We start from the raw sequence: 14,913 nt of genomic DNA on the forward strand, positions 1-14,913 counted from the left end.
CAAATAATTTAACAACCAGTTCTCTGCCCTAATGACCAGCTGGATAGGCGTGGCTTGGTGGCCATGTGACCATGTGGGCGTGGCCAACTCAATGTCACTCACATTGATGGGAGCTTCACCTTAGCTATTACAATGTAATAAGGGTTAACCAGAGAGGCAGTTTCTGTAAGCATGGCAGTAAAGATTAGGCTAGAAACAACACCAGAATGTTTCCTTCCTGCCTTTCTTACAGGATTAGCCCTGAAAAGTGGAAAAAAACAAAATAAGATATCTTTTAACAATCAGTTCCCCAAACTGCTTAGAAAGTTAACAACCGGTTCTCCCGAATAGGTGCGAACTGGCTGAATCCCACCACTGCCACAATCTGAATACTTTTAACAAGCAGATGGGCTTTCAACAGGCTGTTTGAGAGATACTCTGGTGGCCCGGACTTTCTAAAAGAACAAACCAAAATCAAAAACTATTGTATTTGTTTTTATTTATTTATTTTATTTGTCACAACAGTATATATAAACATAAGCATGAAATAACTATACGATATATAAGCATATATATAAGCATAAGTATGTAATTACTATAAGAAATTGGATACAATCAAAGAGAACCTTAGGACAGGAATGGTAGGCACGTTGGTGCTCTTATGCACGCCCTCTTAGGAATGGGGTGTCAATAGTTGATAGTCTTTGGTTAAAGCTTTGTATTGTGACTCCGGCTCCTGAGCCTGTCCTCACGGAGAAAGATGACTCTGAAAGTGATGGGGAGGAGCTGACAAGGCCTCCCTCTCCAGGACCCTCCTTTCTGGCAACGCCTCAGGTTCCAGCTGAAGGCCAGTAGGAAGGCATGTCAGAGCATCCACTAATAGGAAGTGATGAAGATCAATTTTGGATTGATCCCAGGCAGCGTCGGAGGGAGAGACATGCGCAGCAAAGGAGGAAGTGTGGAAGGGCCAGAGATTGCTGAGTCACTGAGCCACGCCCCACAGGGGATAAAAGTGGGTGAGGTTGCTCTGCAGGTCTGTGACAGACAAAAACTGCATATCATGAGCTTCGGATGGGATATTTCTCGGACTTCAGGATTTTGTGGATAATTTCTGACTACTCTTTGAACTCTTGGTTGCCCCAGCAACTGACTACAGATACGCTGACTCCTGTTTCCAGAGGTGATAAAAACCTTGGCAGGCATTTGGAAGATAGCTACCAGAACTTTTATCTGCTAAAGGGACTCAGGTCAGCTTGTAAAAATAAATTACTAGTAGACATCATTTGCTCGTGTGTTGTCCTAGGGGAGGTTGGGGGACAGAACACTTTGGGGATTTTGGGAAGAGACCACAGAGTCTGGTAGTGCATTCCAGGCATTAACAACTCTGTTACTGAAGTCATATTTTCTGCAATCAAGATTGGAATGGTTAAGCTTAAATCTATTGTGTGCTCGTGTATTGTTGCGATTGAAGCTGAAGTAGTCTTCAACAGGAAGGATATTGTAACAGATGATTCTATGAGTTAAACTCAGGTCATGCAGAAGGCAGCAGAGTTCTAAGTTTTCTAAACCCAGGACTCAGGTCTGGTGGCATAAAGTATTTTGTTGTATTCAGAGGAGTGGAGAATTCTTCTTGTAAAAGATTTCTGTACACGCTCAATTATATTAATGTCCGAAATAAAGTATGGGTTCCAGACAGGCGAATTGTATTCAAGAATTGGTCTAGCAAATGTTTTATATGCTCTGGTTAGTAGTGTAGTGTTTCTGGAGAAGAAGCTACGCAAGATTAAGTTTACAACTCTTAGAGCCTTTTTTGCAATATAGTTGCAGTGGGCTTTGGCACTTAGATCATTTGATATGAAAACTCCAAGGTCTTTAACGGGGTGGGGGTCATCTACAAGGTAATGTCCATCGAGCTTGTATTTAGTGTTCAGATTCTTTTTTCCAATGTGTAAGACTGAGCATTTGCTGGTTGAGATTTGGAGTCGCCAAGTTTTTGACCATTCTGACACATAGTTAAGGTCTTTTTGAAGGGTAGCCGTATTGTTGGTGGTGTTAAATAGTTTGACATTGTCAGCAAAGAGAACACAATTACTTATTATACTTATTGGAGATTTCATTAGAAATGCACAAAGATTGAAAGACACGTTAATTCCTAATAGAAACTAGATAGAAAAGATGATGAAGTTGGCAAAGATGGCAAAATTGGTAGATTCTTTTCTGTAATTAGAAGAAATGAGTTTTGTTTCTTTTTGGAAAACAGTTCTGGATTTTGTACTTCAAACTGAAAAAAAGATGAAACTTTGATTTTAGATTTTGATAATTAGAACGTCTTTATATAAATAATTGGAAATCATTTAGAAGTCTAAAGCAAAAGGTTGAGGCTCTCCACTATTTTACTGCACTGAAAAAAGTCAGAAGTCCTTTCTTTCTTTCTTTCTTTCTTTTTTCTTTCTTTCGTTCCTTCCTTCCTTCCTTCCTTCCTTCTTTCTTTTTCTTTCTTCACCCGCTTCACCCATTTTTAATTTTCTTAACTTTTATAGTCCTTGGTTCACCACAATTGAGCCTAAAATTTCTGCTGCTAAGTGATATATCTTTTAAGTGAGTTTTGTGCCATTTTACGACCTTTCTTGTCACAGTTGTTAATTTAGTAACATGACTGTTAAGTGAATTTGGCTTCCCCATTGACTTTGCTTGTCAGAAGGTCACAAAAGGTGATCCCATGATCCTAGGACAATGGAACTCCATAATCATCATAAATATGAACCAGTTACCAAGCGTCTGACTTTTGATCATGGATCATGGAGATGTGACAATGGTTGCAGTGTGGAAAACAGTCATAGGTCACTTTTTTCAATGGCATTGTAAGTTTGAATGGTCACTAAAAGAACGGTTGTAAACTAAGGACTACCTGTATTTGTATTTTATCTTAAAATAAACTTTAATAGAATCACCTGGGGAAAAGAAATCATTTGCTGGAGGTTCTTCTGGCCAGGAGCTTTAAAACCTATTTGGAATCACTTCTGCCTTGGCAGAGATACCTCAAAGGACTTAGATGGCACACTATTTCCATCCTGAGTAAATGCTTCATTCTCACAAAGCAGCTATAATTAATGGCCTAAGATATGACAGGAAGGATCAGGGGAAGTCAGCCCAGCTGGTAAAATGCCAGCAACTAGGTGACATTTTTAAATCATCTGTCAATTATTTTTTCATCACATTTATTCTGGATAAACAATCAGCATTTCTCTGTTACCAGACATGCCTAATTTATACATTTAAATGTTGTTTGTAAAAACAGGTAGGCTGCAGAATTTAGGCTTCATAAATCATTACTTTCTGGAATCTATTATAGCATTGTTTTCTTTCCAAGAAGCTACATAAAGCTTTATAGCTTTGCAGAATGCATTCTTCTAAATTCTTCTAAATTTCAGTACTTTAAGATGAAGATCACATCAACAAATTTTTATGTTGAGAAACAGGACCATAGGGTTTTATTTATTATTATTATTATTATTTGTTTTACACTGTAAACTAAAAATGATGCAAGAACATTTAGCATTTATAAGGATAATAGAATGTTCCTATAAAACTTTTTGAATCCACAGAGCTACAAAAGAATTTGCAAAGAAACAATTGGAACAAATCACCTTTATAGTTTCAAACACCACAACATTTACCCCCTGTTTTCTTTTCCATAAGCAAAACAAAGCAAACAGCCAGAAAGAAAAAGAAAAACACAACGGTTGTATCATTTCCAAGGAGAAAGTCTAAATTGTTTTTTTTTTAATGTCAGCATTCCTGTAGTTTTAGGAACATTCTTCTGAATATGGTTAGTTTATTGTCTCACATCTTACATTAGATTAAAAACCCAAAGTAGGATATCTAGTATCTGCAAATAATAATAATAATAAAACAACAACCCGAGATCAAAATGTGTATGTATAATAAACATTTCATATTAATTCATGAAATTTGGTGTCTCTCTCTAAAATTTCAACTCAAGCAAGGATTTGAAAGCTTAATACCAGTATATCCCTGTTCCCTTACTGTGTCTTTCTTTTTAGCCAGCCAGCCAGCAAAGCTTCTCTCTCTGTATGGTGTAAACTGAATTCACCCATCAGGTTTACAGCTGAGTATTTAACGAGTCACTAAATCTGAATACTTTTCTCAATGCATCAGCCGTTTATTCAGAAGAATAACAACCAATGTAAGTGTTCAGACTCTGAATGTATCTACCATATTTTTCAGACTATAAAATGCACCTAAATAGTTTTTGGCTTCTGTGCATCAGATTTTTGCCTTACCCGGCCACCAGAAGCACTATGCAGTGCTCCACATGGACTGTTTTAGCCAAAAATGTGCCCTTTTTTTTGGCCTGCAGAGTTCTTCTGGGGGCCTGGGAGGGTGAAAATGTGATGCATGGAGGGTTCGGGAGGCCAAAAATGCCTGTATTTCATCTATAAAATGCACCTAAATTTTCACTCACTTTTAAAGGGAAAAAATAGAATAGAATAGAATAGAATTTTTATTGGCCAAGTGTGATTGGACACACAAGGAATTTGTCTTGGTGCATATGCTCTCAGTGTACATAAAAGAAAAGATACGTTCATCAAGGTACAACATTTACAACACAATTGATGATCAATATATCAATGTAAATCATAAGGATTGCCAGCAACAAGTTATAGTCATACAGTCATAAGTGGAAAGAGATTGGTGATGGGAACTATGAAACGATTAATAGTAGTGCAGATTCAGTAAATAGTCTGACAGTGTTGAGGGAATTATTTGTTTAGCAGAGTGATGGCCTTCGGGAAAAAACTGTTCTTGTGTCTAGTTGTTCTGGTGTGCAGTGCTCTATAGCGTCGTTTTGAGGGTAGGAGTTGAAACAGTTTATGTCCAGGATGCGAGGTATCTGCAAATATTTTCACGGCCCTCTTCTTGATTCATGCAGTATACAGGTCCTCAATGGAAGGCAAGTTGGTAGCAATTATTTTTTCTGCAGTTCTAATTATCCTCTGAAGTCTGTGTTTTTCTTGTTGGGTTGCAGAACCGAACCAGACAGTTATAGAGGTGCAAATGACAGACTCAAAAATAGAATAGAAGAATAGAATAGAATTTATTGGCCAAGTGTGATTGGACACACAAGGAATTTGTCTTGGTGCATATGCTCTCAGTGTACATAAAAGAAAAGATACGTTCATCAAGGTACAACATTTACAACACAATTGATGATCAATATATCAATATAAATCATAAGGATTGCCAGCAACAAGTTATAGTCATACAGTCATAAGTGGAAAGAGATTGGTGATGGGAACTATGAAACGATTAATAGTAGTGCAGATTCAGTAAATAGTCTGACAGTGTTGAGGGAATTATTTGTTTAGCAGAGTGATGGCCTTGGAAAAACTGTTCTTGTGTCTAGTTGTTCTGGTGTGCAATGCTCTATAGCGTCGTTTTGAGGGTAGGAGTTGAAACAGTTTATGTCCAGGATGCGAGGGATCTGCAAATATTTTCACGGCCCTCTTCTTGATTCATGCAGTATACAGGTCCTCAATGGAAGGCAAGTTGGTAGCAATTATTTTTTCTGCAGTTCTAATTATCCACTGAAGTCTGTGTTTTCTTGTTGGGTTGCAGAACCGAACCAGACAGTTATAGAGGTGCAAATGACAGACTCAATAATTCCTCTGTAGAATTGGATCAGCAGCTCCTTGGGCAGTTTGAGCTTACTGAGTTGGCGCAGAAAGAACATTCTTTGTTGTCCTTTTTAATGATGTTTTGATGTTAGCTGTCCATTTGAGATCTTGCGATATGATAGAACCCAGAAATTTGAAGGTTTCTACTGTTGATACTGTGTTGTCAAGTATTGTGAGAGGTGGAAGTATGGAAGGGTTTTCCTAAAGTCTACCACCATTTCTACGGTTTTGAGTGTGTTCAGTTCCAGATTGTTTTGGTTGCACCACAAGGCTAGTCGTTCGACCTCTCGTCTATATGCGGATTCGTCATTGTCTCGAATGAGACCAATCACTGTTGTGTCATCTGCGAACTTCAGTAGCTTAACAAATGGATCATTGGAGATGCAGTCAGTGGTATACAGAGAGAGAAGTGGGAGAGCACACAGCCTTGGGGGGGCCCTGTGCTAATTGTACAGGTATTTGATGTGATCTTGCTTAGCTTCACCTGCTGCTTCCTGTTTGTTAGGAAGCTTGTGATCCACTTACAAGTCTGTTCCGGTACCTGTAGCTGGTTTAGCTTAGTTAGGAGAATGTCTGGAATGATGGTATTGAATGCTGAACTAAAGTCTACAAAAAGGACCCTTGCATAGGTCTTTGGAGACTCAAGATGTTGTAGGATGTAGTGCAGAGCCATATTAACAGCATCATCTGTTGATCTATTTGCTCGGTATGCAAATTGCAAGGGGTCTAAGAGCGGATTCGTGATGGTTTTCAGGTAGGAAAGCACTAGCCTTTCAAAGGTTTTCATGACTACAGATGTTAGAGCAACTGGTCTGTGGTCATTCAGTTCCTTGATGGTGGGCTTATACAAGATGTCTCTTATACCATATATCAAAAAATATGGTACTATCAATTCATATCTGATTGTATACTTCTTCCCTAATATCTGGATTGTATTACCTGTGGCATGAATATATGCTGTATCATACATTTCCTACAAATTCATGACACTAGGTTAAACATGATTTCTTTTTTAAAAAAATATGATTTAATTTTGTTTCTATGCCATCTATCTCCCAGAATATCCCGGAACACTTTATGAAAGAATAACACAAAGTAATTCTAAGAAAGCCAACAATAAACACAAAAATCAATGAAAGAAAGAAAAGCAGAAAATCTTAAATGGGTAAACAAACAGAAGTCACGCTGGAAGTTAGTCAAAAGAGAGATCATATAATGCAGGATATAATACAGTCCTTGGTTGTTTGCTAGAAGACATTTCATTACCTGACTAGATAGTAGCATCAGTGCAAACAACCAAGTTCAGAGAGCACCAAGGATTCAACCCTGTGCTACAGATGTCCAAATCTATTGCAACCAGGATATAATGTCTTCTAACTTTATGTGGAAAACAATAGAAGAGGTGGAAGGGAAGGTCAGACATTGAAGGACTTCTCTGTAAAATTCAGTCTAAAAAACTCATGAGATTTTCTTTAAGAATACGCATACACTACCTACAAAATTGTCTATTATATCAAAGGAAAATGCTATTGATAAATAAAACTGTAGTGTCTACTTCATTATAAACCAACTTCTATATAAGATACCAATAAAGGAGAATATTTGTAGATGAGTGTTGAAATGCAGAATCCTTGGTGCTCTCTGAACTTGCTTGTTTTCTTGCAGATGTTTCATTATCAAACTAGGTAACCTCACTAACACTAATGATGTTACCTAGTTTGGGTAATAAAAGGTCTGCAAGAAAACCACCAAGGTCAGAGAACACCAAGCACCCTTCTATATAAGAAAGGGAAGACGGTTGTAGAACAAAGTCAACAACTACCCTCCTTAATTAAAGATGAGTGGAAAATTCTCCATTGAAAAGTTTCAACTTGAAAATGAATTCAGGATCATGGAAAGTGGAGATAAAAATAAGAAAGGTGGTAATTAATGACAACATTTATAAAAATAACATCTATCTTCTCAGTAGAAAAGAATATTTGTAGCTTGGGGTTGACCTGTAGAGTCCTTGGTGCTCGCTGAGCTTCATTGTTTGTGTGCAGATATTTCAATACTCAACTAGGTAACATCATCAGTATTTCTAGCTTTTAACACTGATAATGTTACTAGCTGGATAATGAAATGTCTCCGAAACAACAACAACCAAGCTCAGACAGCACCAAAGACTCCATTTGTCTTTTCCCTCTTTATTTCTTTGTGGTTGACTTGCAGTGACTGTATTTATTCCATAATCCCTTTTAAATTGTATTATTGAAAAATGACTGCTATAAGCCCATAGTAACAAATAATCTTTGTCTTATATTCATAGGGTTGGAAGACGGTCAAAAGACAAAGAGGCCACATAAATCTTCTGGACAATTCAATTTCTCCATTCTATTGCTAAATGGCTCCCATTCTTTGTCTCTAATTGGGAGTGAAATGGGGAGGGGGAATTGTTCCTACTTCAAAATTGCATTTGTTGTGCTTTTGCACAACATAAAATTGAGGAAACCTGGAATGCGGCAAACACGAATAAAATGTAAAACTTCATGAAGAGTAAAATCAGTGTAGCACATCAAAGGTTAGAACTTCCCGCTGAATTTATTATTTATTACATACTTTCCCAAATTGTGACCTACTAAGTCTGCGTGCAACTCGTATTTATAAGATTTTTTTTTTAATTTACATTTATATCCCGCCCTTCTCCGAAGACTCAGGGCGGCTTACAGTGTGTAAGGCAATAGTCTCATTCTATTTGTATATTTTTACAAAGTCAACTTATTGCCCCCCCAACAATCTGGGTCCTCATTTTACCTACCTTATAAAGGATGGAAGGCTGAGTCAACCTCGGGCCGGGCTTGAACCTACAGTAATTGCAGGCTACTGTGTTCTAATAATAGGCTAAGATAAGATGCCACATGTCAGACAAAGTCTTCAATTTTTGCAGCCTGAGACAAATGGCAAAACTAGAAATAGTAAGGGGCCTGTAGTGGACAAGGTTCATGGTTGGATTAAAAAGATGTATATGCATGCACAGGTCATTTAATCTTCTGTGATGCCAAAGTCCTAATTAAAATTGAATATTTTTAATCATGCCAGAACTTTAAATTAAGATCAAGGAGGACGTCCATCTTTTTTTTTTTTTTTTAGAATATCAAAGATTTCATAAACATCTACAAGGCTTCTGAATTATGCCCAACTGTTTCCAAACTGCTTTAGAGACATCTGGTTCAATTTCACACTTCAAACTGCTTTGGCTAATGAATTTTTAAAATTCATTTTGAATCAATCTGAATCAATCAAATAACCTTTGAATTGATTGGAATCAAATTGCGATGGATTTTCTGCGCATATTATGCCAGCTACTGCACTGATTATTATTTTTTTTTGCTGGGATGGGAATGATGGAGATGCTGAAGCTGGACAATTAATTAAACAATTAATTAAAAGCAATTTTTGCAACTTCAAAGGAAGGCTTAAAAATTCCTTCCTTCCTTCCTTTCTTGAAACCTAAAGAAATATATCCCAGAACACAGATGTCCCAGATATTAATCTTTTCATTAACTTGCTTGGCGTGCATTTATAATCTAACTGACATTCTAAGTAAGGCTTGCAATGCTTCTGAAATAAATTTGTTCTGGTGGCAAAGCTATTTACTCTTGTTATGTTCTAATGAATCATATTAGCTTGATCTGACTTGAGTTGGTAGTTAATTGAGATCAGGGATTCATCTTTAGTAATGGTTTTACAAATGAGCTCTCTGTATTCAGAACTGATTCACTGCTCCTAGCAACATCAGGTCTTTGTTAATAGATCCTTATCAAAAGAAGTCAGTAGAATACATCACTGGAGAAGGTTTTTTTTAATTATTTTATTTTCCTTAAAGGATTATCTTTCTTGCCTCAGCTAATTAACAAACATCAATAATCTACTCTTTTTTGCAACTCTACATACATATGATATACATCTTACCTAACATACTGCTTGTTTCATTAATTGGATTTCTTCGTTTCTATTTTTTTTTTCATGGCAGCGTATTTTGCCCAACACTTTTTATGTCTAATTCATAATACAATCACTTTCTCTGGGATTCATTGCAGACATTGTGACTGAATTAGACATTTTAATTGGCATTTGATGGGAAGGAGGGGGGGAATCTGTAGATGTGGTTACCAGATAAGAAAGTTCTCTGTCTTATCTACTCATTGGTACATATTTAAACAAGTCCTGTCTAATTCTTCATTCAATAGTAGATCTTTGGTGAAGGATTTTTCTCTCTGAAATGAATGTTTAGAATAGAAATCATCAGGGGTGCTTCATGAATATCTATACATCTATTTAATGTGCAGAACTGTGCATTAAGCATCTATACAGAGACCACACTTCTATCCATCCATCTGTCCATCCATCAGCAATACATGTGTAGCATGCATTTACAAACCCTCGTTGCATTCATCTCAAAATAATTCTTGTTGAGATGCAAGGATGCACACATGTCTGTAAAAGGTAAAAGGTAAAGGTTCCCCTCACACATACGTGCTAGTCGTTGCCGACTCTAGGGGGCGGTGCTCATTTCCATTTCAAAACTGAAGAGCCAGTGCTGTCCGAAGACGTCTCCGTGGTCATGTGGCCAGCATGTCTCAATGCCAAAGGCACACGGAACGCTTTTACCTTCCCACCAAAGGTGGTCCCTATTTTTTCTACTTGCATTTTTATGTGCTTCCAAAACTGCTAGGTTGGCAGAAGCTGGAACAAGTAACGGGAGCTCATCCCATTATACGGCAGCACTAGGGATTCAAACCACTGAGCTGCCTACCTTTCGATCGACAAGCTCAGCGTCCATATACAAGTAAATATACTCAGAATGCTGCTTACATGAAGACAGATGTAGATGGTTTTTTTTAAAGAAGTCACAGTCTGATTTAGACTTTTTATCAGAATGGACTAACAGTGGCAGACTGAATATTAAATGACTCTGTATTCTTAATTCTTAGGCTATCAAAGAATATAATACAGATATTACATAGACATTCCTATATATCCCTCTTTGGGGAATGCAGAAAGGATAAATTTAAATCTATTTATTAGAATTAAACAGAATATTCCACTATATAAAGGTAAAGTTTCCCCTGTCCAGTTGGGTCTTACTCTAAAGTGCTCATGTCTGTTTCTTAGCTGAAAAAAACAGCATTGTCCGAAGACCCTTCCAGGGTCATATGACAAGCATGATTATCTGTGGAAAGTGCATGGATTGCTATTACCTTCCCACAGAAGAGGAACCTTTTTATCTACTTGATGTGCATGCTTTCAAACTTCTAGGTTAGCAGGAGCTGGGGTAAGTAACAGGAGCTCATTCCATCATGTGGTACTGGGATCTCGAAGCCAAGCTGTCAGCTTTCCAGCTGACAAGTTCAGCTTCTTTAACCATTGAGCCATCTCACTCTCCAACCCACTATAATAAGGGACTTATTAAAGAAGATCATAAAGATCATGTGAAGTATTAATACCACTTTATAATGCCTTGGTAAGGCCACACTAGGAATATTGCATTGAGTTTTGGTTGCCACAACGTAAAAAAGATGTTGAGACTCTAGAAAGAGTGCAGAGAACAGAAACAAAGATGATTAGGGGACTGGAGGCTAAAACATATAAAGAATGGTTGCAGGATCTGGGTATGTCTAGATTAATGAAAAGAAGGATACGTTCATCAAGGTACAACATTTACAACACAATTGATGATCAATATATCAATATAAATCATAAGGATTGCCAGCAACAAGTTATAGTCATACAGTCATAAGTGGAAAGAGATTGGTGATGGGAACTATGAACGATTAATAGTAGTGCAGATTCAGTAAATAGTCTGACAGTGTTGAGGAATTATTTGTTTAGCAGAGTGATGGCCTTGGGAAAAACTGTTCTTGTGTCTAGTTGTTCTGGTGTGCAGTGCTCTATAGCGTCGTTTTGAGGGTAGGAGTTGAAACAGTTTATGTCCAGGATGCGAGGATCTGCAAATATTTTCACGGCCCTCTTCTTGATTCGTGCAGTATACAGGTCCTCAATGGAAGGCAAGTTGGTAGCAATTATTTTTCTGCAGTTCTAATTATCCTCTGAAGTCTGTGTTTTTCTTGTTGGGTTGCAGAACCGAACCAGACAGTTATAGAGGTGCAAATGACAGACTCAATAATTCCTCTGTAGAATTGGATCAGCAGCTCCTTGGGCAGTTTGAGCTTACTGAGTTGGCGCAGAAAGAACATTCTTTGTTGTCCTTTTAATGATGTTTTGATGTTAGCTGTCCATTTGAGATCTTGCGATATGATAGAACCCAGAAATTTGAAGGTTTCTACTGTTGATACTGTGTTGTCAAGTATTGTGAGAGGTGGAAGTATGGAAGGGTTTTCCTAAAGTCTACCACCATTTCTACGGTTTTGAGTGTGTTCAGTTCCAGATTGTTTTGGTTGCACCACAAGGCTAGTCGTTCGACCTCTCGTCTATATCGGATTCGTCATTGTCTCGAATGAGACCAATCACTGTTGTGTCATCTGCGAACTTCAGTAGCTTAACAAATGGATCATTGGAGATGCAGTCATTGGTATACAGAGAGAAGAGAAGTGGGAGAGCACACAGCCTTGGGGGCCCCTGTGCTAATTGTACAGGTATTTGATGTGATCTTGCTTAGCTTCACCTGCTGCTTCCTGTTTGTTAGGAAGCTTGTGATCCACTTACAAGTCTGTTCCGGTACCTGTAGCTGGTTTAGCTTAGTTAGAAGAATGTCTGGAATGATGGTATTGAATGCTGAACTAAAGTCTACAAAAGGACCCTTGCATAGGTCTTTGGAGACTCAAGATGTTGTAGGATGTAGTGCAGAGCCATATTAACAGCATCATCTGTTGATCTATTTGCTCGGTATGCAAATTGCAAGGGGTCTAAAAGCGGATTCGTGATGGTTTTCAGGTAGGAAAGCACTAGCCTTTCAAAGGTTTTCATGACTACAGATGTTAGAGCAACTGGTCTGTAGTCATTCAGTTCCTTGATGGTGGGCTTCTTCGGCACTGGGATGATGGTAGAGCGTTTGAAGCAAGAAGGAACATAGCACATCTCTAGTGATTTATTGAAAATATGGGTGAAGATGGGGGCCAATTGGTCAGCACAGACTTTAATGAAGACACTTGTGGACAGAACATCTTTTCTTTCTTTTTCACATATTTTTTTTTATAACAGGAAGGCGGGAAACATGACAAAAGACATCTGTTCCTTTTAATGAATTCATATACATTTAATATGTTTAACAGTTTCAATTAAGAAATCTGATACAGCCATAATATACTGAGATTTGGGGGAGGGAACAGATCAAGTTTCAAAGACAAAAGAAACGAGCACAAGGTATAGTTAAAAATAAAACAAGCATATGCTAAAAAATTTTCGTCCCAACTTAATTATACCCCTACAATCATCAATTCCTAACTTCTGGTATCAGAATGTTTATCCCATAAAAATATCCCCTCCCTCCATGCCATTGACAAAAACGCCCCATGCATTAACATCGGGGTGCTATTCAGCAGATTCTGACAGGTTCTGGAGAACCAGTAGCGAAAACTTTGAGTAGTTCGGAGAACCGGCAAATACCACCTCTGGCTGGCCACAGAGTAAGGTGGGAATGGAGATTTTGCAATATCCTTCTCCCAAGAGTGGAGAGGGAATGGTGGTTGTGCAGTATCCTTCCCCTGGAGTGGGGTGGGAATGGAGATTTTGCCGTATCAATTTGGACTCAATTGAGGACTACCTGTATTAATAGATAGGTTGTGCACAATTGCTTTCCCCCTTCCCCCTTAATCTTAATTTCTTTTCAGATATTCAAAGGTTTAATTGTAGAGAGGCATGGCAAAGATTTAACCATCCTTGATTACACAATTACAGTCTTCCATGTGATCAGGAGCCATGGGGTTTCTAATTATGTATGTAGACAAGTGCAACAGCATTATCATCTCCTGTCAAGATTTTGCTATTTAATATCAGCAGTTCAAAAGGAATCAAAAGCAACAAGCATATTTCTGGATCCCGTTCTCAGTCTTTTGAACATCTATTAAGAGCCCATGTTTTGACCACAGATCTTTGCCTAATTTATAGGATAAGTCAAAACTTAATCAGAAGCAATATTTCAGGATTTGAAACTGCAAATAAAAGCAAATACATGGGAATGACTTTTGAAATGTGTTGGCTGGTGAATTTTCGTCACTTAAGGTCCTTGCAAGGGTTTCTTCTAGAGATTCTGTATAACTCTTCAAAAACTCGGGGATTGGAAATGTTGAATTTCAGTTTAGCTATACAGAATGGGGTTCTTCTTCTGAGTTATGATCATTCACAAACACAAATTTTACTATATTAGTATCACTTTATAAAGCCTTAGTAAAGTCACTCCTGGAATACTGTATCCAGTTTTGGTCATCACGTTACAAAAAATGTTGAGACTTGGAAAAAGTGCAAAGAAGAACAACTAAGATGATTGAAGGCCTGGAGACTAAAACATATGAAGAATGGTTGCAGGATTTGGCTTCCACAAAGAGGAGGAGATCAATTTATTTTCCAAAGTACCAGAGGGCAAGACAAGAAACAATGGATGGAGACTAATCAAGGAGAAAAACAAGCTGGAATTAAGGAGAAACTTCCTAACAGTGAGGGCAATTAACCTATGGAACAGCTTGTCTTCAGAAGTTGTAGGTGCTTCATCATTTGAGGTTTTTAAGAAGAGCCTGGATAGTCACTTGTCTGAAATGGTATAGAGTCTCCTGCTTGAGCAGGGGGCTGGACTAAAATACCTCCAAGGTCCCTTCCAGCTCTCTTCTGTTTCTCACTGTCTGTGTGAATGGATTCACCAATAAAGATAAGTATTATAGAAGTTCTATAATAGTTGTCATTGAATTCAAGCATTTTCTCTCAGCTAAAAGTGCAATTCACAGAATTAAAAAAAAAGCAACCTTTAGGACAAATTCTTTAAACATTAAGTTAGAAGCTCAATGTTCAATTGTTTCCTTTCAATATTCTGCTTTCAGTCTTGTTGTTTTCAAGAAGTTTCCCTTGTTCACCTCCTTCAGCAAAAGCTCTTTTGATTTCTCTAAGAATTTAAGCTGTCTTTTTCCTCTTCCACAGTTTGTTTCAGCTTTTGTCATTATTATTTCATTAACCATATAGTTTATTCAGTAGGCCGACCCTACTATCATAAAACCCTTCAGATATATGTTGTCAGTCAATAAGTTAC

Source organism: Ahaetulla prasina, chromosome 3 (assembly GCF_028640845.1).
Source record: "Ahaetulla prasina isolate Xishuangbanna chromosome 3, ASM2864084v1, whole genome shotgun sequence".
NCBI classification, from domain to species: Eukaryota; Metazoa; Chordata; class Lepidosauria; order Squamata; family Colubridae; genus Ahaetulla; species Ahaetulla prasina.